Source organism: Tamandua tetradactyla, chromosome 18 (genome assembly GCF_023851605.1).
Source record: "Tamandua tetradactyla isolate mTamTet1 chromosome 18, mTamTet1.pri, whole genome shotgun sequence".
Taxonomy (NCBI): Eukaryota; Metazoa; Chordata; class Mammalia; order Pilosa; family Myrmecophagidae; genus Tamandua; species Tamandua tetradactyla.
In genome coordinates this window covers 70,068,277-70,089,709 of record NC_135344.1, presented here as the reverse complement: position 1 = coordinate 70,089,709, position 21,433 = coordinate 70,068,277, and the positions used below count along the sequence as shown (strand labels likewise).

General features: G+C 38.8%; 1 pseudogene; it reads right to left on the bottom strand.

Annotated features, from left to right (window-relative positions):
* Positions 1–9,450: 9,450 nt before the first annotated feature.
* On the bottom strand, positions 9,451–18,928 carry LOC143662452 (phosphopentomutase pseudogene; annotated as a pseudogene).
* Positions 18,929–21,433: the final 2,505 nt, after the last annotated feature.

Genomic DNA, 21,433 nt, shown 5'->3' with positions numbered 1-21,433 from the left:
ACAAATCTCTGCTCCAAGAGTCTCTTTCTTGAAGTACCTGACCAGCAGCAGTGAGTCCCAGGAGTGATCCAGGGAAGCGGGCTCCAAAGTGGGCTTGGGGAGCTGGACCGTGTGCAGACCAGCTGGCAGCAGGGCTATCACAGATGGTTGCCACACTGGTATGGGGTAGCGGTATAATTGTTGAAGCTTTCACTGGGGGCACACTTGGATAGAATATTGGTGGAAGGGAATGCATAGCAGGTACAAGGTATTAGGCATTTGCGAGGCCTGGGGAAGTACTAATTATAAGGACTGTAGAAGTAGATGGCTGTTGTTGGGGGCAATTGAAGCTAAATTTGGAGAAAGACAATGAAAGGCCAAAGGTGATTGTATAGTTTCCTGTTGCTACTAGAACAAATGACCACAACTGTGGTAATTTGAAATAAGGCAACTTTCTTATCTTGTAGTTCTGGATATTAGCAGTGTGCAATGCGTTTCACTGGGATAAAATCAAGGTGTCAGCAAGGCCAGGTTTCTTCTGGAGGTTCTAAGGGAGAATCTGTTTTCTTGCCTTTTCTAGGTTCTAGAGGCCACCTGCATTCCTTGGTAGGAGACCCAGCCTATAGTCACATCTGCTTCCGTCATCACATCTCCTTCCTTGACTCTGACCTTCCTGCCGCCCTCCTGTGATTACTTAGGGCCCACCCAGATAATCCAAACTAATCTGCCATCTCCAAACTCCTTGGGGCAGGCTGAGAGCTGGAAACTCTGATAGAAGCAATGCTTAAGTCATTAGACCAAATTCCCCAGGCGAAGCTGGTTGGCAGAAGCCAATGTTGAAGTAGAAGCAGACATGCTCCTTCTGCCTCAGTCCTGGTTTTTAACAATCCAACTGACTGGAGGAGAAGACTCTCCACATTGCTGAAGACCATCTCCTTTGTTGGTTGGAGATGCAACCAACTGATGACAGACGCAAATCCCACCTACGGATTACCCTCACAGTCACAAGCACACCTGTGATTGACCAACCGACTGGACACCACAACTTAGCTAAGACGACACATGAAATGAATCATCACAGCCTCTTTGGGGTTTGGAGGCGTCATGTTCCACACTTGGGAATTCTGCTGTGACCCATCTAGCAGGTGACATTCTCTTTACTTCTTTGTATAGTGTCTCTTCCATGGTGGATGCTGTTGGTGGCTTTTAACAAGCGATCCAAAGACTTTCTGAGGTTATTCCCAAAGTTCATCCACATCACTCTGGATCCTTTTCACCCTGGAAGGGCAATGGTTTAAGAAAAACAAATACACAAACATAGTTAAGAAAAATTATCCTGTAACTGGTCTCCACGCTTCTTGTGAACTCTGCATCTATTCTTTCTTTAAATTTAGTAAGGAATTTATATATATATATAAATATGTATTTATATATATATATGAATTTTATGTATATAAATTTTTCTTACCTTAAATCTGTTTTTAATAAACAGTGTTTTTTTTTTTTTTGCATAGGCAGGCACTGATAATGGAACTGACCAATCAAATTATTTGCCTCAGAGGATTTCTTAGAGGAGTGAATGAACTGCTGTTTGTAAGCTCTTTGCAAAGTCTGGTTCATTGTACTTGTTCCCTAGTGGTTAGCTAGGCTTGGTGAGGCAACTCTGATGATGGCAATGACTCTTCAAAAAGAGGTTAATAGCTTCTACCCCAAATGCAGGAAATCAAACTTTTGATGGCAATAGTAAAAGCTCCATTGTTACTTTTAGATTTTCCAGGAAAATTTCACAAAGTAAAACTCCTTGTTGAAGGATTTAAAGCAGTTATGTGGGAGGAGTTCTTTGCTAAAACAAAATTGTGGTAGAAGAAACGTCAGAAGTTATTTCTCTTATGAATGATTCTATTTGGCCACCTCATAAACTTAATGCTTTAGATAAAAATGTCAGGAAAATCAATATTTTCAGCTTGGCTCCTTTCCAGTATTTATATGAGATCACTAAAGTTGTTAGGAAATGGGATTTGAGGAAGTATTGTTTAGGTCCTAAAAGAAGATAATATTTCTGTTCTTGGAGAATGAAAACATGTCTTGAGTAGATAAAACCCATCTGCCTAAAGACTGAGGGTTGGATTAGGTCATTAAAAATGTTTTCATTGTGACATATAATGTATACACAGAACAATGCATTAAATACATAAACACTGCTTAGTCACTGCCACCCAAATCGGAAGATGTAGCTATTACCAAGGAAAACTCAGGTCAGGAAGGGAACTGAACCAGCACCGGGAAGCCTCTGTATTTCCTTCCCAATCGTAGCACTTTTTCATTTTCTCCCAAAGAAAATGAATATTCAGGTTTTCATTGCTTTCAGCAGGAAAGTTGATCTGAATAATCTAGCCGGCCATTTCCAGAGATGGAAGATCTGCGTGGCTTCTAGAGATTCCTCTTCACCTTGTCACTCAGTACAGAGCTCAAAGCTGAGGTTAGTGTAAGCACGCTCTTGCACATTTTGTTTAGGTCTCGAGTGCAGTAAGAGGGGGCACTAAACTGAAGACGCAACTCAGGTGACTGGAAAAAGAGAAAAAATCTTGGAAAATGATGATACTGTGGGAGACAAATGTCACCCCTGATAAAGTTTAGTGCTTGGAGTATTGCTTATGGCTTCCTCTTTCCTTGAAGCTCTCTGATCTTAATTACAGCTCCTCCCTTCTCTCTCCTTTCCTTTGCCTCCCCAAATCTCACTCACTCACTCACTTACTCAGCAATTCTCCTGGGAGCTCTAGAGACTAACTGAATTTTACTCCTGAATTTCCAATCTCCTTATAAACAAAGACCCCTTTTCCTATTGATTGTGTCCTAGTTTTCTGGAAGTTCTAAATGATTCTTGGCTTCTCTACATCAATCTCAGAGTAAACTCTTTTCTTTTTGGATTTCTTAAAATCAACATAATTATTTTTCCCTACTCCTTGAGCATAAAGCCTTCATTCTAGTCTTAAAACCACTCAGTTGTCTTAGATAAGTTTTGCACATTTTTGGTGACTATTTTCGAAGCAAGTAAAAGCAAACAATCCAACTATTTAATTTATTTTTGTTAACAACAAGAACTCTCAAACAAAACAAAACAATCAAACAAATTCCCTTTCTTCCTGAGAGGTAAAGATGAATTCTGGCAATAGCATATTGTTTCACATCATAATTTCTTTAAAAGATAAGATTGTCCTTTTATGCTTTCTTAGGAACAAGCACAATCAAAGGCATCGTTATTCAGCTGAATTATGTCGGATGAAATGCCCCTCTTTTCCTCTCTCCAAGATCAATATAATACCATACACAAAAGGAAAAGAATATCCATTTACACCAGAAAGGATTTTTCACAGAGACGTTTGAAACATTAAATGTTCTGTTTCCTAGTTTTAAAAATATATTCTTTGCTCTGGAAAGAGGCATACAGATCTTTTCAATGCGTTGATTCAGATCACAGACAATGGTCAATTCTGTCAATTCCATTTTCAAGGAGAAAAGAAAAGTCCTTGCTTGAATATGTCCAAGGGTTCCTGGTCCATGAAAGGAACTTCCTGAGAGTTTCCTATAACAGATAAGTAACCAGATTCGCAAAAGTACAAAGGATGTTCATTACAACATGATTAAAAAACAAAAACAAACCTGGAACCAATCCTTTAGTAAATAATTGATTAAATAAACTATGGTCTATTCATATAATAGACTACTATGCAATCCTTTGACATATGATATATATCTATATTCATAGGGAAAGATCTATAAGACACATTGAGTTAAAAGCACATTATTAAATAATAGGTATAATTCTGTGGGTTTGAATTTTTTTTTGCACACTTCTCTATGCCTATATGTGCATAGAGAGATATTTAGAAGGATGTTCCCAAAATGGTCAGAATGCCTACTTCTGACTGGAATAAAGAGTAACATTTACTTTCTTTATAAATGTTTGAACTGCCACAAGGTTACAATGAGCTGATTGCTTTGTGGCATGGAGCTTACCAAAATTAAAATCCATAAAGGAATGCCTATGTCATTTGAATTTTCTCCATGAATATATATTTTAAATCAGAAAAAAAAAATAGTCACATTACCTTTATTTTGCAAAAGAGCTCTCTGTTAATTGATTTAGTTCATTTCAAACCAATAGTGCCAAATTGACTAGGCAGTATGGAACTTAGAAAAGCAAGCTAGTATGCCTCAGTTTGCTCAAGGATATTTTACAGCAATTTTGACTTTGATGTTTCTACCAAAAGTCTTTAAAGGTTATGTTAAATGTAAGGGATGAAGTGACACTGAGATAGCTGAAAGTTACTTGAAGTTTCTGTAACTTTATTGTTTTTATGTGGTAGTCTTAGCAGAAGCATAGGACAGAAAATACGAAAAACTCCTTGACGCTTTTGTCTTGATTTTTCTATGAAACCATTTTGGAAGACTGCCAAGCATATGCTCAACAAATGTTTTATGCTAGAAATACTTTGCCATAATCACAAACCAATTGACTAAGCATGATAATTTAAGCGTTCTTTTGTTCGAATGCTTCAGTGTTTTGTTCATTTGCTTAAAATACGTGCTTTGTGTTTAGCTCAAATCAGGTTCGTATGTGTTGAAAAATAAAGAACTGTGTATTTCCAGAGCCATACTCTTATAATAAGAGCTCTGTAAAAGATTATAGACATAAGTTAATAATCACTTGGCACCAAGTGAAAGGAAAGCTGTATATGGCCTATGCTTTCATAGAGAGAACATTTGATTTTGGTCAAATTCATGTCAGAGAAGAATTAGAATTAATTTTAGCCGTAGTATGCCTAAAACGTGATCCGCCAGATTATCTTCATTGGAAACATATGTTCACATTCAGAATTGCTTATGCTCAGACGCCAAGTTTCCATTTTCCATCTGACTGCAAAGTCCTCATTTATCTGGAAACTTCAACTATGCAGGTTAGGGACCAAAGCAAACCAGGGCTCCTGAGCAGGCAAACCAGCCATGGACCCTCTGCACACCAGCCCCGCTCTGCGAAGAATACAATAGATTGAGAGCGTCAAATTCAGAGGGGACTCCAAAGTCAAGCTGAAACGGTGCAAAGCGGGGACAGCTGACATCGAAGGCAGACGGAGAGGAAACAGCAATGCGATCATGCAGGAATCAGAACAAGAAAGCTGGGGTCTGGGGCTGGTTAGTGCAGACTCCTCAGGCTCTAAGGGGGGCAGTGGTGAGTACAAAGTACCCCAATGGATGTCTCAATGATACCAAGTATCTGCTCCCTAAATGCACATCGTACAACCCTGTTGCTAGGATCAGATCACCTTTGGCTCTTGGAACCATGGGCTATGACGTGCTAACTTCCCACTCCCATCCTGCTATGCAATTGGTCCTGAGCTGCAGTTTATGTGAATCACCTTTTGAGAGCCGTTCCTGGCACATTTTATGGCCAGCAGTTCTAAAGGTGTTCAGAGGAGGGAAGGATGCTCCAGTTAACTAACCTTGCCAGATATCCAGCGTCTATCCTCCTGGCTTGTATTTATATAAACTAATGGGATGGAGATATCCAGAGCATAATTTTAGTTTCCAGTGCCTTACAAGTGAAAATACAGTTTTTTCAAAAATTTATTTTGACCTGGAGCATTTTCATATTTATAGAGTGAGGCTTCCGTATGGAAAAAAAAATGGCCAAATAGAATGTAGCCAGGTTTTAAAATATAGTTCACTGTGATTTTTGCAAGTGCCTTTTCAGCCATAGTCCTCTGACCTGTTGCATTAACCACAAAAAACTAAGAAGGTGGTGGTGAAGATAACTTGAAAGTGTTAGGTAGCGTTAACAAGGGATACTCTTTCTTTGAAGGATTTTTAAGAGGCACAAGTCCTGTTTTGCAAAAATAAAAGCAAATTTTAACCTAAAAATTCAATCTGTGGGTTTTGAAATTTGATAATGGAAATGGCTTATCATTTGTAGGGGGAGGGAATGGTGACATTTTTCTTCTTAGAGCAGATGGGAGTTTATAGCCAGTGCTGATAAAAGCAATATCTTCCTCATTTTGCTTTCATGTGGATTGTGTAACCTGCATTAAGTAGAACAGCCTATATTTTTTGCTAAGAGGTGAAACATGGCCTTGACATGCCTGGGTTTTTGCATCTGGAAACATCAGACTGGAGCTCTTAACAGCCTTGACTGACATCGTTAATCACTTTATTTTGGATGAAAGTACGATATTCTGAGTATTTTTGCAGAAGGTAGTAAGCAAAGAGCAGCCTCTATTCTGCGGAGCCTGCAGGAGTGCTGAATAAGTCTTATGAACACGAGAATGTGCTGGAGAAAAACTAGAGAGTTATGCATTTTTCCAAATACAGCTTCTTGCCTCCTGCTTTCTATTACTTAAGATGTCTTTTCTCCCCAGTGGGACGTCATTAAGGCTGTTATACACACACAGAGATGACAAAGGGCTTGGTAGTCGGTGCTTTTACTTAATACGCGTGCTGTGGCGGGGGGTGGGGGCGGGGGGAAGGCAGTGGAGGGCAGGCAGGAAAGAGGCACGGGAGGAGAAAGATTAGGCAGCCACAAGAAAAGAATGAGCGAGTTAACCTTTCTGTGTGTGTTCTAACATGTAACTATTTAGATCAATAGTGCTGACTATCAGTCAGCAGTTATCCACAGCATTGTTAAAATTCTTGGTGTTTAAAATGCTAATTCTCGATTTCGTAAGCATGTATTTGTAAATACTATTTACACTATAGATGTCAAGCGCAATTTTTCCTGCTTCAACGGTCATAGATTTGCAGTAATCTCTTGAGTAGATTAAAAAATGAAAAAAACCTATGATTTCTCAGAAACAAATCACCCTTCCCTGAGCACACGCCCCAGCTCTCTAAGCCCACGGTCAACTTGTTCTTACTCCATTTTTGGGTCTTTCCACTTAGATGCCACTTCGTCCAGGAAATGCTCTCTGGGCCTCCAGATCTGGGTTTGGGACTGGGACACCCCCTGTTCATTCCCGTGACGCTGCACTCCTGCCTGAGCCCTTTACACAATTGTACTCTAACAGGCTGCTCGCTTCTCTCTGGACTCTAAGCTTCATGAGGACAGGAAAGCTATCGTTTTGAGCAAGGGCTTTGGAATAATAAAAAACAAAAATTTGGAGCCCATACAATGTGCAAAGTGCTATTACATGATGTAACACATTTAATCTTCCTAACGGCCTCAAAAGAATTCGAGGCAGAGGTAAGTCATCTTCCCCCAGCTCACACAGCTACTAAGATCCAGAATTCAAACTGTGGCCGTTGTTTCCAGAAGCTGTGCTTTTTACCATATGCGCTCTCTCTTCAATCAGACAATCCTGGGTTCTACGATGTGGTCAAACACTTACTAGCCTTATGACTTTGGGCAATTATTTACCCTCAGTGAACCTCTGTTTTCTTCTCTGAAAAATGGGAATCAATAACAGCATTGAGAGAATGCAATGAGATGATGTGGATGGGGGATGCAGGATAGTACCTGGCATAAAACAATAAAATTATGTAGTTGCTTGCTGCCATTCTACCCTTTTATCCTATTCTTTTTGTCCTTCTCTTCCTCTGTGTCCTTCTCTTTTCTTACCTTGAGAACTGTGTCAGCAGCACCTAACTGAGGATGGGCATATATTGGACATCAATGAAGAAAGGGTGAGTGAATGAACGAATGAAATAGGAGGCACACTTTCTTCCAATCTGATTTGCATTAACTTTCTGTGGGTCTTAGCCTTATATTTTCTTCGTCGGCAGACTGAGGTGGCCATGGATGGCCAGGGATGGTTCTGAAAGCCCCATGGTGGACTGTCAGGCAAGTGTGCCAATTCTTCCTCCCAGCAGCACACTCTGTCGAAGAGCGAAACTTTCTTAGACTAAGAAACTTGTATCTTAGTGGAGATAGAGAAGTGGCCAAGCTGCCCAGCTAGAAGCATGAAATTGGTGCTCAAGGTCCCTTTGTAAGGGCTTTGGAGATGCCTGTGACACCAAGAAGTACTGTTCAATGAATACTTCTAAATTTTGAAGAGTGCAAATATTTTCAAACAACCTCAAGAATTTAAAGTTGACACAACAAACATATCAAAATTTTGCTGAGTTAAGCTAACAGGATCCTGCAAAGTCATTTCGTGTTATTGAATATTCATATTAGCAATAATAATGAAAATAGTCTTTGTGACGATTGCTTGAATTCATTCCACATCTTCATTCTAGGACTTCGTAGCTCTAAAACAGTGCGGACTCTTTTTCGCTGTCAGATTTTATTGGGCTAACTGTGATTAGCAGACATTCTTCGCTTAACAAACCCAGAGGTTAAACATAAGCCAGAAACCAACCCCAAACACGGTTCAAACATTCCTGAATTGAATACCTCAGTGAAGTAAAATGATAAAATCTCAGGTCTGCTCAATCTTGGCAAGTTCTTCTACATTTTCTTTTCCAGTGTCTGTTTTTAGGGAGAATTCTCCTATAGGAGGAATTGTCTATAAAGTGGAATTTCACTACTGTATATTTTCTAGTCCTGCTATTCTATAATAGGTGGGTGAGACTCCTGTCTCATTCATACCTGTGTTTGGGTTTCCATATGTGAGCTGGAGGTAAGACTTAGTGCAGAGGAGAGCATAAGCCACATTCCCACAGGAAATACAGCACAGGGAAACCAGGTTAACTCACTTGTTTACAACTAGTGTCTTGCCAGTTTCTTCTTGTCTCTTAGTTTCTTCCTTTGGCCTTTTTTTTGTTTGTTTCTGTTCATTTACTTTACTTTATAAACAATTGATAGAAATATATATATATACCCCTATACCTAAATGATAGGCCAGAATTTAGTATTTGTATCAACCTTCTGGCTATTGCAATTACACATAAAAAAGAATTACATAGAAGACATTTATTTATGATTCATGCACATTAAATATTCAGTACAATGTTCTTTTTGAAAATTAGTTTTTGTTGTTGTAGGTTTTTTTTTTTCTTGGCATGGGCAGGCAGCGGGAATTGAACCCAGGTCTCCAGCACAACAGGTGAAAATTCTGCCACTGAGCCACTGTCACATCACCACAAATTAGTTATTTTTAAAAGCTTTAATTTTTTTAAATTTAGGTATTGCCCAGGTTCAACTTTTTAATAGTAATGTTGATTTGTTAGATTTGTCCATCTTTTCTCTAGTCACCTTAAATACCGAATGCAAACAATGAAGAATTTGAGTCTTTTAATATATTTAAGTACCTGTAGTGATACCTTGAATCACTTGGCTCTCAAAAATATTGCTTAACAAATCAAGATCAGCTTGATTGTAGGTAAGTGTAAGGCTGGAATATTTTATTCTGCCTTTGACTGCAGGTTATATTTTTTTGTGGCTGGAAAAAAAATGGTCTTCAACAGCTCTGATTAGATCATTCCGTTCGTTCTTCGCCTGCTCAGGCTCAGTATTTCCAGGTGGGGCACACAGCTCCACTAGCACTTTATTTTGGATTCTGTTCCATGGGTCCATATGGTAGCCATGCCAGTTCATGATTTCTCAAAATGAAAACCCTCCTATAAGTCAACAGCCTGTAAGATTTTGGAGGAGACACTGCTGGATGACATGTATGTGTCTGCAAGGACATCGGATATTGGTTCTTTTCTTTCCAGAGGTAAAGAGTCACCAGCCTGAAAACACTCTCCATTCACTGCTGCTTTGCTTTTTTGCTACAACAAGTCTATCAACATCTGAACCATTCACCAAAAACAATTTTAGCTTTAGTTTTGTTGACCAAACCAAGAGACAAAATTAAGACTCCTTTACCCTCTTCGGGATTTGGGTATTTCACAGTTGGAAACTCGGGATCAGGAGCTCTCTGCTCAGGAACAGCCTTGGGAAGAGCAAAGTCAGAGGCTTTGAAAGCTGACTGCACAAGGTAGTGAGCTCCACCTTGCACGCAAGTGTGCACAAACTTCGCCATGGTCTCCCTGTTGGCACTGCTTTGAAAACAATATTTCCTAAGGTTTAGAAACATTTGGGTCATGAAGAAGTGAACTGCCATCAACTAAAAAATCACCCCAAGCTTTAGGCCATGGCTCAGAGTTTTCTTCAATAGCATGAGAAACCTGTTAATCATGAGGAGAGATGATCTGAGCTCCAGTAGACCCTATCACCATTTTCCTGTTTGGGAATATGGAAGGCAGTTATCATGGTTGCAGCAGGAAGCTTCAAGTGTGATACTGTGGAGGGCACGGATGGAGCTAGGGGTTATATTACTCTTTTTTTTCTCTTTTGCATGGGCAGTGTTCTAGTTTGCTAGCTGCTAGAATGCAACACACCAGAGACAGATTAGTTTTCAATAAAAGGGGATTTATGAGGGGACAGTGCCAAGATGGTGGCTAAGCGAGGTGTAGGATTTAGTTCGTCTTCCAGAACAGCTACTAAATCGCCAGAAACAGTACAGAACAACTGCTGGGGCCATGTCAGTGACTGGACACACAGCATACCCCAGTCTGGACCAGGTGGACTGGCTGCGAGCCCCCCCAGAACCGTGAGTTCCCCAAGCTGAGGCAGCCAGTGCCCCTCCCCCACAGGCTGCTTCCCAGAGGGGAAAGGAAAGAGACTTTACCAGCAGAAGGGGCTGAGCCCAACCAAGCTCCAATCGTGGAATTAATTCACAAATTCTGACTACTAAAAACAGGCTCCCAGCTCAGCTGAACCCCAAGTCAAAGCAAAGGTTGCTGGTTTTTGCACTGGTGCTGAGGGGGCAGGGCTAACGGAAAAAGAAAAAAAAAAAAAAGAAACAGAGAGGTTTTTTGATCAGATACCAGCTAATACTTGAAAGGGTCTGGGCCTTGAAGGAAAGGAGGAGGCACATAGAATCTGAAGGCACACAACGCAACATGCTAACTTATGCTCTTGCTTGGCAAATCTGAGGAATGGGGGTCCCGCTCTGAGAAGGATTTTTCTCTTTCTTTTTTATGGCTGTGTTTCTATGGCTTGACTACCTTTGGATATAGTGGCAGGGCTTCTCAGGTTGCAATTGCCCCAGGCATAGGCAGAAACAAGCTTGTTTGAGAGTTTGTCTGGAGTCTATGCCTTCCCCAGGAGAGGGGTGGGGCCCAGCTCAGGTGGAATCCCTCCCTCAAGGAATTCAGACCCTTCGAAAATTGAAGTGATTAAAGCCAGCCTGCAACTGCTCCTCTATCTCTACCATGCCCCCGGCAGGGAGAGTCTGCCTAAGTTAAAGGTACCACATCACCTTGTGCTGGTGGGACCCAGAGGCAGAAAAGCACCACACACTGGGCAAGACAGGAAAAACACAGAGGCCAGAGGCTTCACAAGAAAGTCTTTCAACCTCCTGGGTCTCACCCTCAGGGAAAACTGATGCAGGTGACTCTTTCCTCCTGATGGGAGGCCAGTTTGGTCTGGGAAAATCTGACTGGGGTCTATAATACCTAAGTAGACCCTCCTAAGGGTCGGGGGTAGGGGGGGAAGGCACCATACAGACAGGGCAAGAAACAAGAAGACAAGAACGGAAAAATTCTGCTCTGTTAAACAAAACCTTAGCTAGTGGTCTAGAATAAGCTGAACTGAATTTCAAGAACAGATAGACAACAAAGTCATCTATCAAGAAAATCCTAGGTAAAAGAAGTGAAAACAATCTCCAGAATAAACTAATTAAGGTAACTAAATGCCTAGATGCCAGCAAAAAAATAAAGAATCTCACTAGGAAAATTGAGGATATGGCCCAGTCAAAGGAGCAAACCAATAATTCAAATGAGATACAGGAGTTGAAACAATTAATTCGGAATGTTCAAACAGACATGGAAAACCTCATCAAAAATCAAATCAATGAATTGAGGGAGGATATAAAGAAGGCAAAGAATGAACCAAGAGAAGAAATTGAAAGTCTGAAAAAACAAATCACAGAACTTATGCGAATGAAAGGTAGAGTAGAAGAAATGAAAAGAACAATGTAAACCTACAATGGTAGATTTCAAGAGGCAGAAGATAAGATTAGTGAATTGGAGGATGGAACATCTGAAATCCAACAAACAAAAGAAAATATAGGGAAAAGAATGGAAAAATATGAGTAGGGACTCAGGGAATTGAATGACAACATGAAGCCCATGAATATACATGTGTCCCAGAAGGAGAAGAGAAGGGAAAAGGAGGAGAAAAACTAATGGAGGAAGTTATCACTGAAAATTTCCCAACTCTTATGAAAGACTTAAAATTAAGGATCCAAGAAGTGCAACGTACCTCCAAGAGAATAGATCAAAATAGATGTTCTCCAAGATATTTACTAATCAGAATGTCAGATATCAAAGAGAAAGAGAAAATCTTGAAAGCAGCAAGAGAAAAGCAATCCATCACATACAAGGGAAACCCAATAACACTACGCATAGATTTCTCAGAAGAAACCATGGAGGCGAGAAGATAGTGGACGATATATTTAAATTACTAAAAAAGAAAAACTTCCAACCAAGAATTCTATATCCAGCAAAATTGTCCTTCAAAAATGAGGGAGAAATTAAAACACTTTCAGACAAAAAATCACTGAGAGAATTTGTGACCAAGAGACTGGCTCTGCAAGAAATACTAAAGGGAGCACTAGAGGCAGATACAAAAAGACAGGAGAGAGAGTTGTTGAGAAGAGTGTAGAAATGAAGACTATCAGTTAAAGGTAAAAAGAAAAAAAAATTAGATATGACATATAAAATCTAAAAGGCAAAATGGTAGAAGAAAGTACTACCCGTACAGTAATAACACTAAATGTTAATGGATTAAACTCCCTAATCAAAAGACATAGACTGGCAGAATGGATTGTAAAACAGGACCCATCTATATGCTGTCTACAGGAAACACATCTTAGACCCAAGGATAAACATTGGTTGAAAGTGAAAGATTGAGAAAAGATATTTCATGCAAATAACAATCAGAAAAGAGCAGGAGTAGCTATACTAATATCCAACAAATTAGACTTCAAATGTAAAACAGTTAAAAGAGACAAAGAAGGGCACTATATATTAATAAAAGGAACAATTCAACAATCATAAATATTTATGCACAGAGCCAGAATGCTCCAAAATACATGATGCAAACACTGAAAACACTGAAAAGAGAAATAGACACATCTACCATAATAGTTGGAGACTTCAATTCCCCACTCTCATCAATGGACAGAACATCTAGACAGAGGATCAATAAAGAAACAGAGAATTTGAATAATACAATAAATGAGCTGGACTTAACAGACATTTATAGAACCCCCCAACAACTTAGATACACCTTTTTCTCAAGTGCTCATAGATCATTCTCAAGGATAGACCATATGCTGGGTCAGAAAACAAGTCTCAATAAATTTAAAAAGATTGAAATTATATAAAACACTTTCTCAGATCTTAAAGGAATGAAGTTGGAAATCACTAATAGGCAGAGTGCCAGAAAATTCACAAATATGTGGAGGCTCAACAACACACTCTTAAACAACAAGTGGGTCAAGGAAGAAATTACAAGAGAAATCAGTAAATATCTCGAGGTAAAATTAAAACACAACATATCAAAATTTATGGGATGCAGCAAAGGTAGTGCTAAGAGGGAAATTTATTGCCCTAAATGTCTATATCAAAAAAGAACAAAGGGCAAAAATCGAGGAATTAACTGTCCACTTGGAAGAACTAGAGAAAGAACAGCAAACTAACCCCAAAGCAAGGAAAAGGAAAGAAATAATGAAGATTAGAGCAAAAATAAATGAAATTGAGAACATGAAAACAATTTAGAAAATCAACAAACCCAGAAGTTGGTTTTATGAGAAAATCAATAAGATTGATGGACCCTTAGCAAGGTTGACAAAAAGAAGAAGAGAGAGGATGCAAATAAATAAAATCAGAAATGGAAGAGAAGACATAACCACTGACCCCACAGAAATAAAGGAAGTAATGAGAGGCTACTATGACCAACTTTATGCTAAAAAACTCAACAATGTAGATGAAATGGACAACTTCCTAGAAAGGCATGAACAACAACCAACATTGATTTGAGAAGGAATAGATGACCTCAACAAACCAATCACAAGTAAAGAAATTGAATCAGTCATTAAGAAGCTCCCCCAAAAGAAAAGTCCAGGACCAGATGGCTTCTCATGTGAATTCTACCAAACATTCCAGAAAGAATTAGTACCAATCCTGCTCAAACTCTTCAAAAAAATTGAAGAGGAGGGAAAGCTACTTAACTCACTCTAAGAAGCCAACATTACCTTCATTCCAAAGCCAGACAAAGATATTACAAAAAAAGAAAACTACAGAACAATCTCTCTGATGAATATAGATGCAAAAATCCTCAACAAAATTCTAGCAAATTAATTCCAGCAGCACATTAAAAGAATTATACATCATGACCAAGAAGAATTCATCCCAGGTATGCAAGAGTGGTTCAACATAAGAAAATCAATTAATGTGATACACCATATCAACAAATCAACGCAGAAAAACCACACAATCATCTCAATTGATGCAGAAAAGGCATTTGACAAAGTTCAACATCCTTTCCTGTTGAAAACACTTCAAAGGATAAGAATAGAAGGGAACTTCCTCAAAATATTAAGGGTAATATATGAAAAACCCACAGCTAACATCATCCTCAATGGGGAAAAACTGAAAACTTTCCCCCTAAGATCAGGAACAAGACAAGGATGTCCACTATCACCATTATTAGTCAACATTGTGTTGGAAGTTCTAGCCAGAGCAATTAGACAAGAAAAAGAAATACAAGGCATCGAAATTGAAAAGGAAGAAGTAAAACTCACTGTTTGCAGATGATATGATACTGTATGTCAAAACCCCTGAAAAATCCACAGTAAAACTACTAGAGCTAATAAATGTGTACAACAAAGTGGCTGGTTACAAGATTAACACTCAAAAATTTGTAGTGTTTCTATACACTAATAATGAACAATCTGAGGGGGAAATCAAGAAAAAAATTCCATTTACAATTGCAACCAAAAGAATAAAATATTTAAGAATAAATTTAACTAAAGAGACAAAAGACCTATACAAAGAAAACTATAAGAATTTGTTAAAAGAAATCACAGAAGACCTAAATAGATGTAAGGGCACACCGTGTTCATGGATTGGAAGACTTAATATAGTTACAATGTCAATTTTACCTAAATTAATTTATAGATTCAATGCAATACCAATTAAAATCCAAAAAACTTACTTTTCAGAAGTAGAAAAACCAATAACCAAATTTGTCTGGAAGGGTAAGGTGTCCCAAATAGCTAAAAGTATCCTGAGAAAGAAAAATGAAGTCGGAGGTCTGGTACTGGCATAAAGATAGACATACTGACCAATGGAATAGAATAGAGTTTTCAGATATAGACCCTCACATCTGTGGACAGTTGATCTTTGATAAGGCAGTCAAGCCAACTCACCTGGGACAGAACAGTCTTTTCAATAAATAGTGCCGAGAGAACGGGATATCCATATGCAAAAGAATGAAAGAGGACCCATATCTCACACCCTATATAAAAATTAACTCAAAATGAGTCAAAGACCTAAACATTAGATCTAAGACCATAAAACTGTTAGAAGAAAATGCAGGAAATATCTTATAAATCTTATAATAGGAGGAGGTGGTTTCCTAGACCTTACACCCAAAGCACGAGCATTGAAGAAATAAATAAATAAATGGGAACTCCTCAAAATTAAAAACTTTCGTGCATCAAAGAACTTCATCAAGAAGGTAAAAAGACAGCCTACACAATGGGAGACAATATTTGGAAATGATACATCAGATAAAGGTCTAGTATCCAGAATATATATAAAGAGATTGTTCAACTCAACAACAAAAAGTCAGACAACCCAATTACAAACTGGGCAAAAGACTTGAATAGATACTTCTCAGAAGACAAAATACAAATGGCCAAAAGGCACATGAAAAGACGCTCAACTTCCCTGGCTATTAGGGAATGCAAATCAAAACCACAATGAGATATCGTCTCATGCCCACCAGAATGGCCATTATCAATAAAACAGAAAATGACAAGTGCTGGAGAGGATGTGGAGAAAGAGGCACACTTATCTACTGTTGATAGGAATGTCAAATGGTGCAACCACTGTGGAAGGCCGTTTGGTGGTTCCTCAGGAAGCTAAATATAGAATTGCCATATGACCCAGTGATATCATTGCTAGGTATCTACTCAGAGGACATGAGGGCAAGGAAACAAATGGACACTTGCACACCAGTGTTTATAGCAGCATTATTTACAATTGCAAAGAGATGGAAACAGCCAAAATGTCCATCAACAGACAAGTGGCTAAACAAACTGTGGTATACACACATGATGGAATATTATACAGCTGTAAGACAGAATAAAGTTATGAAGTATGTATCAGCATGGATGGACCTTAAGGACATTATGCTGAGTGAGATTATCCAGAAACAAAAGGACAAATACTTTGTGGTCTCACTGATATGAACTGACATTAGTGAATAAACTTGGAGAATTTTATTGGTAACAGAGAACATCAGGAGATAGAAATAGGGTAAGATTTTGGGTAATTGGAGCTGAAGGGATACAGACTGTGCAGCAGGACTGATTGTAAAAACTCATAAATGGATAGCGGAATACTATCTAACTGCAATACGATTATGTTAGAACATTGAATGTGAGAATGATAGAGGGAGGAGGGCTGCAGTCACAAATGAAATCAGAAAGAAAGATAGATGATAAAGACTGAGATGGTATAATCTAGGAATGCCTAGAGTGTATAATGATAGTGAATAAATGTACAAATTTAAGAATGTTTTTGCATGAGGAAGAACAAAAAAAAGTCTTTACTGCACGGTGTTGAAAATAGATGGTAACTAATATTTTAAAATTTTAACTTATGTGTGAGACTAAAGCAAAAAATGTTTATTTGGTATAAAATTTATATTTCAACTAGTGCAGTTCCTAATATAACTTGGGTGGACAGCTTAATTGAACACCATAAGTACATGGAACCTTGAGTAGGGCATAAGATTTTGTAAGTTTGTCCAGAGTGATGCCCCAATAAATCCCAGAGTGATTTGAACAGTGAGTAAAAAAGTACTTGCAATGTCCCCTTGGGGGAATGGTGAGAAAGGGGGAAAATTCAACTTCCCCAAGTGGAGAATTCTTGATATTCTCACAAGCAGTGGGGACAACCAAAGCAATAGACTAAGCCCCCAATCTTGAGGTTTGTTCATATGAAACTTAGCCCCACAAAGGATAGGTCAAGTCTACTTAAAATTAGGCCTACGAGTCGCCCCCGAGAATCTCTTTTGTTGCTCAGATGTGGCCCCTCTCTCCAGCCAACATAACAAACAAACTCACCACCCTCTCCTTTCTATGTGGGACATGGCTCCCACGGGTGTGGATCTTCCTGGCAACATGGGACAGAAATCTTAGAATGAGCTGAGACTCAGCATTAAGGGATTGAGAAAACCTCGACCAAAAGGGGAAGAGTGAAATGAGACAAAATAAAGTGTCAATGGCTGAGTGATTCCAAACAGAGTCGAGAGGTTATCCTGGAGGTTATTCTTATGCATTAAATAGATATCACTTTTTTAGTCAAGATGTAATGGAGAGAATGGAGAGAACTGCCTGAAAATGTAGAGCTGTGTTCCAGTAGTCATATTTCTTGAAGATGATTGTATAATGATATAGCTTTCACAAAGTGACTGTGTGATTGTGAAAATCTTGTGTTTGCTTCTTTTATCTACTTTATCATCAGACGAGTAAAACATATGGAATAAAAATAAATAATAGGGGAAACAAATGTTAAAACAAACATAGCAGATTGAAATGCTAATGATCAGTGAAAGGGAGAAGTAAGGAGTATGGGATGTATGATTTTTTCCCCTGTTATCTTTTTGTTTTTCTGAGTTGATGTAAATGTTCTAAGAAATGATCATAATGGTGAATATGCAAATATGTGATGATGTTGTGAATTACTGATTATATATGTAGAATGGAATGATCATATGTTAAGAATGTTTTTGTTTGTTAGTTGTTATATTTAAAAAATATTAATAAAATTTTTTTTTAAAAAAAGGGGATTTATTTAGTTAATGTATAGTTCTTCAGAGGAAAGGCAGCTAACTTTCAACTGAGGTTCTTTCTTACGTGGGAAGGCACAGGGCAATCTCGGCTGGCCTTCTCTCCAGGCCTCTGGGTTCCAACGACTTTCCCCAGGGTGATTCCTTTCTGTATCTTCAAAGGCCTGGGCTGAGCTGCAAGTGCTGAGATGAGGTATGCTGAGCTGGTGGGCTGTGCTTTGTTGAGCTCTCTCATTTAAGCACCAGCCAATTAAATCAAACCTGGCCAACTGCAGATGTAATCAGTGACAGACGAGGTTCACATGCTATTGTCTCATGTCCACAGTAACAGAACTAGGCACCTTCACCTGGCCAAGTTGACACCTGAACCTAAGTACCACAGGCAGGAACCAGGAATTGAACCCAGGTCTCTGGCAGGTGAGAATTCTGCCACTGAGCCACCATCAACTGCCCAAGACTGGGGTTATATTAGAAAAGATGTACACAGGAATATCCTGATTGGTTAACATACTTGCAGCAAGCGGGAGAACCTTCTGCTGCTACCTCCACTTGCTGAATGGAGCATAAACGTCAATGCTCATCACTGCGTTTCATTGCTTCAGGTCACTGAATTGTTTTTCCAGGTTTCTGCAAAATCCCTATGTTATCTGGATGATGATGAAGTTGTTCATGTAAGAACTTCCAAATGGCTCCAAGCTCAGCCATCCCAAACTCCATTTGGGTTCCAAAACATTCTTCTTCTTTCTTACCTTCTGTAACTTGTTGTTTTGCTGACTCTAAAGTCAGAGGATTCTTGTCCCATTGCAGGCCACCAGCCAATCTCCTGATCCAGCCAGGCATCATGCCAGGGCTGCTGCCTCTAGGAGCCACTGCCACCACCATCCCCACGCCACCACTATCAAGGCTAGGAGATTGCTGACCCTCCTTTGGTATGGATTTATTGTTGCTTTGTTGCTATTTGTAGTAGCTTGTTTTTTTGGAATATGCAATTCCTGATTTCTTTTTAATTCTAAATGACATTGAAACAGGAATCTAAATTGGATTGGGGACCACAGGTATCTAAAGAGAATCCATGCCCAAATTTTTTTGTTTGTTTTTGTCCAAGTAGGACATTTAGAACCCTAAGTGGAGACCCACCCCTGGCATAAGCTGCATTTGTTCTTGTCAATGAAGTTAATGGGTCAAGAGAAGTGAATCCTTGATTTCAACTCAATTTTGGCACTTTACATTTGTCTATTTCTTTCAAAAGAGTTCATTTGCCTTAATCAAATTTGGTCTATTACTAAAGGAATTTAAGATTTGCCTTAGAGTTTAGTTTGTCTTTAATATTTTGACTCATTGCAGTGCCTTCAAAAAATGAAGACTGTAGAAGTTTCTGGAAATAAAAGAAGGTCACTGGAACTCAGACTGAACACATCAGGTTCACGGAATTTCTGTGTTTCCTTTTTTACTGGCATTGGGTTTTAGCATAAATACGTCTGCCATTATTAGGTTCTTTTATAAAAATCAGAAAGTTCATTATCTAATAAAATTAAGTAATTTCCAAAGTCCCCACAAAGATAAAGAGATTCAAGATATTTAGACCTTTATGTACAGAACTTAAAACTTGGTTTGTTAAAATTTAAATTAATGAAATAAACCACAACTTTGACTTATATTTTAATTCTTGGTGGTTCATGCCACCATGTGCCAGGTCCATGCTAAATATCAAAGTATGGTTTCAAAAAAATGAAACATAGCTAAAAATAATAAGGTTGGAAATTGAAAATGCCAGTTTACCATCTCTAAAGACTTACCCAGGAAAGAGCCTACTTATACAGTGAACGATTTTACTGGTCTATCTTTGAATGCAGACCAAAATCACGATACACGGCAGGGAAGAATATTTACAGAATGAAACCGCTTCCCAGTAGGTAAAAAATGGGTAAAACTTCTGCTTATGATAAATGATATTTAAAAGAAAGTGAGGGGAAAAAAGAAGAATTTTAAGCAAAGTCATTCAAATAATACTGCCTCTGTTACTGAATGCTTACAGTATTCTTAGATTGGAAACCTGATCTCTAAACAATATGTAAGGATAACAGATGTGGTGTCTGAGCAAGAGGAGATATGACTGGAAAATGCACAAAGGTCAGACCTCCAGTGAAGTCTGTTAAATAGCATGAACAATCCCCCTGTGCACACACACACACACATGCACACATATACTACACACAAACGCGTTTTCTTTTCCTCTTAAGCCTTTCCAGCATTTGTTTTCCCTTCATCTCAAGTTCCTATTAATTCACATCTGTTGCTTTCCCTCTCTTAATTCATATCCTTCCTATTAAGAGTTTATTTATTTTTTTGACTGTTTTTCTGGGTCCTTTTAATTGGGGCTTTGCATTTGAAATAACTTGACCTTTTCTCCCTGCAAATTCCATCCAGGTGGTCCTGGCATCTCATCCTGTGTAACCTCCTGCTCAGGAAGGGATTCCTGACTTCTTCACCCCTAAGGACGATGATTGGGGTTGAACTCCACTGTTTAGGGAAGTGAGAACTCAGTCCCCTGCCCACCTACCTATGCTCACGGTGTGTGATCCTGAGAGCATATGCCCATAGCTCCCGTTTTCACTTCTCCTCCTATTGATCCTGTTCATGGTCCACTAAGGGGATCCCTTAGGTGATGTTTTCACTGTCCTGCTGAGCCTGTCCCTTTGTTTCTCCATCCCACTCGCCTCTCACTCTTCACCACCTCTTAAACAAAGATTTAAAAACCAAATACAAAACACTATGAAATTATGCCCTTTTACCAAATCTGTCTAAAAGTATGCCACCTTATATTGGGATTGCTTTGATGAAATCCCTATAGACAACTTCTACGGATAAGATGTATATGTGAACATATATGTGGAAATATCTACAAAATCTATCTAGTCATATCTATATCTATACCTATACCTATATTTTTATCTATACTAACCAGTTTCCTGCTGACGATTGATTTATCAAAGCTCGTTTCAGTCATTCCTTTTTTTTTTTGTCCATGAAAAAGGAACTTGGATTTTTGCAAATACATCAGGCATTTGTAACATTCTCAAAGAAGTTACAGGGGAGTTCAGCATGTAGGGTTCTGGGTCTTAACTACATTAGTGGAGACCCATGCCCAGGGCAAGGTCTATAGGCAGCAGGCTCTTCCACCTTTCCTCTGTGTGTAGGGCAGGGGTGCAATCCCTGCTTTCACTCAGGAGGGCAGAAATGCTAAGGCGGTGGCTGCAGAATGACAGTTTCCCAGCTGAGACTGGCTCTCAGAGGTGTCTTGAATAGCTTGCCAACATTTAGAAATAAGGAAATTTTATTTAAAAATCAGGATTTCTGTATCTTTTTAGTAAGTGGACACTCATCTAT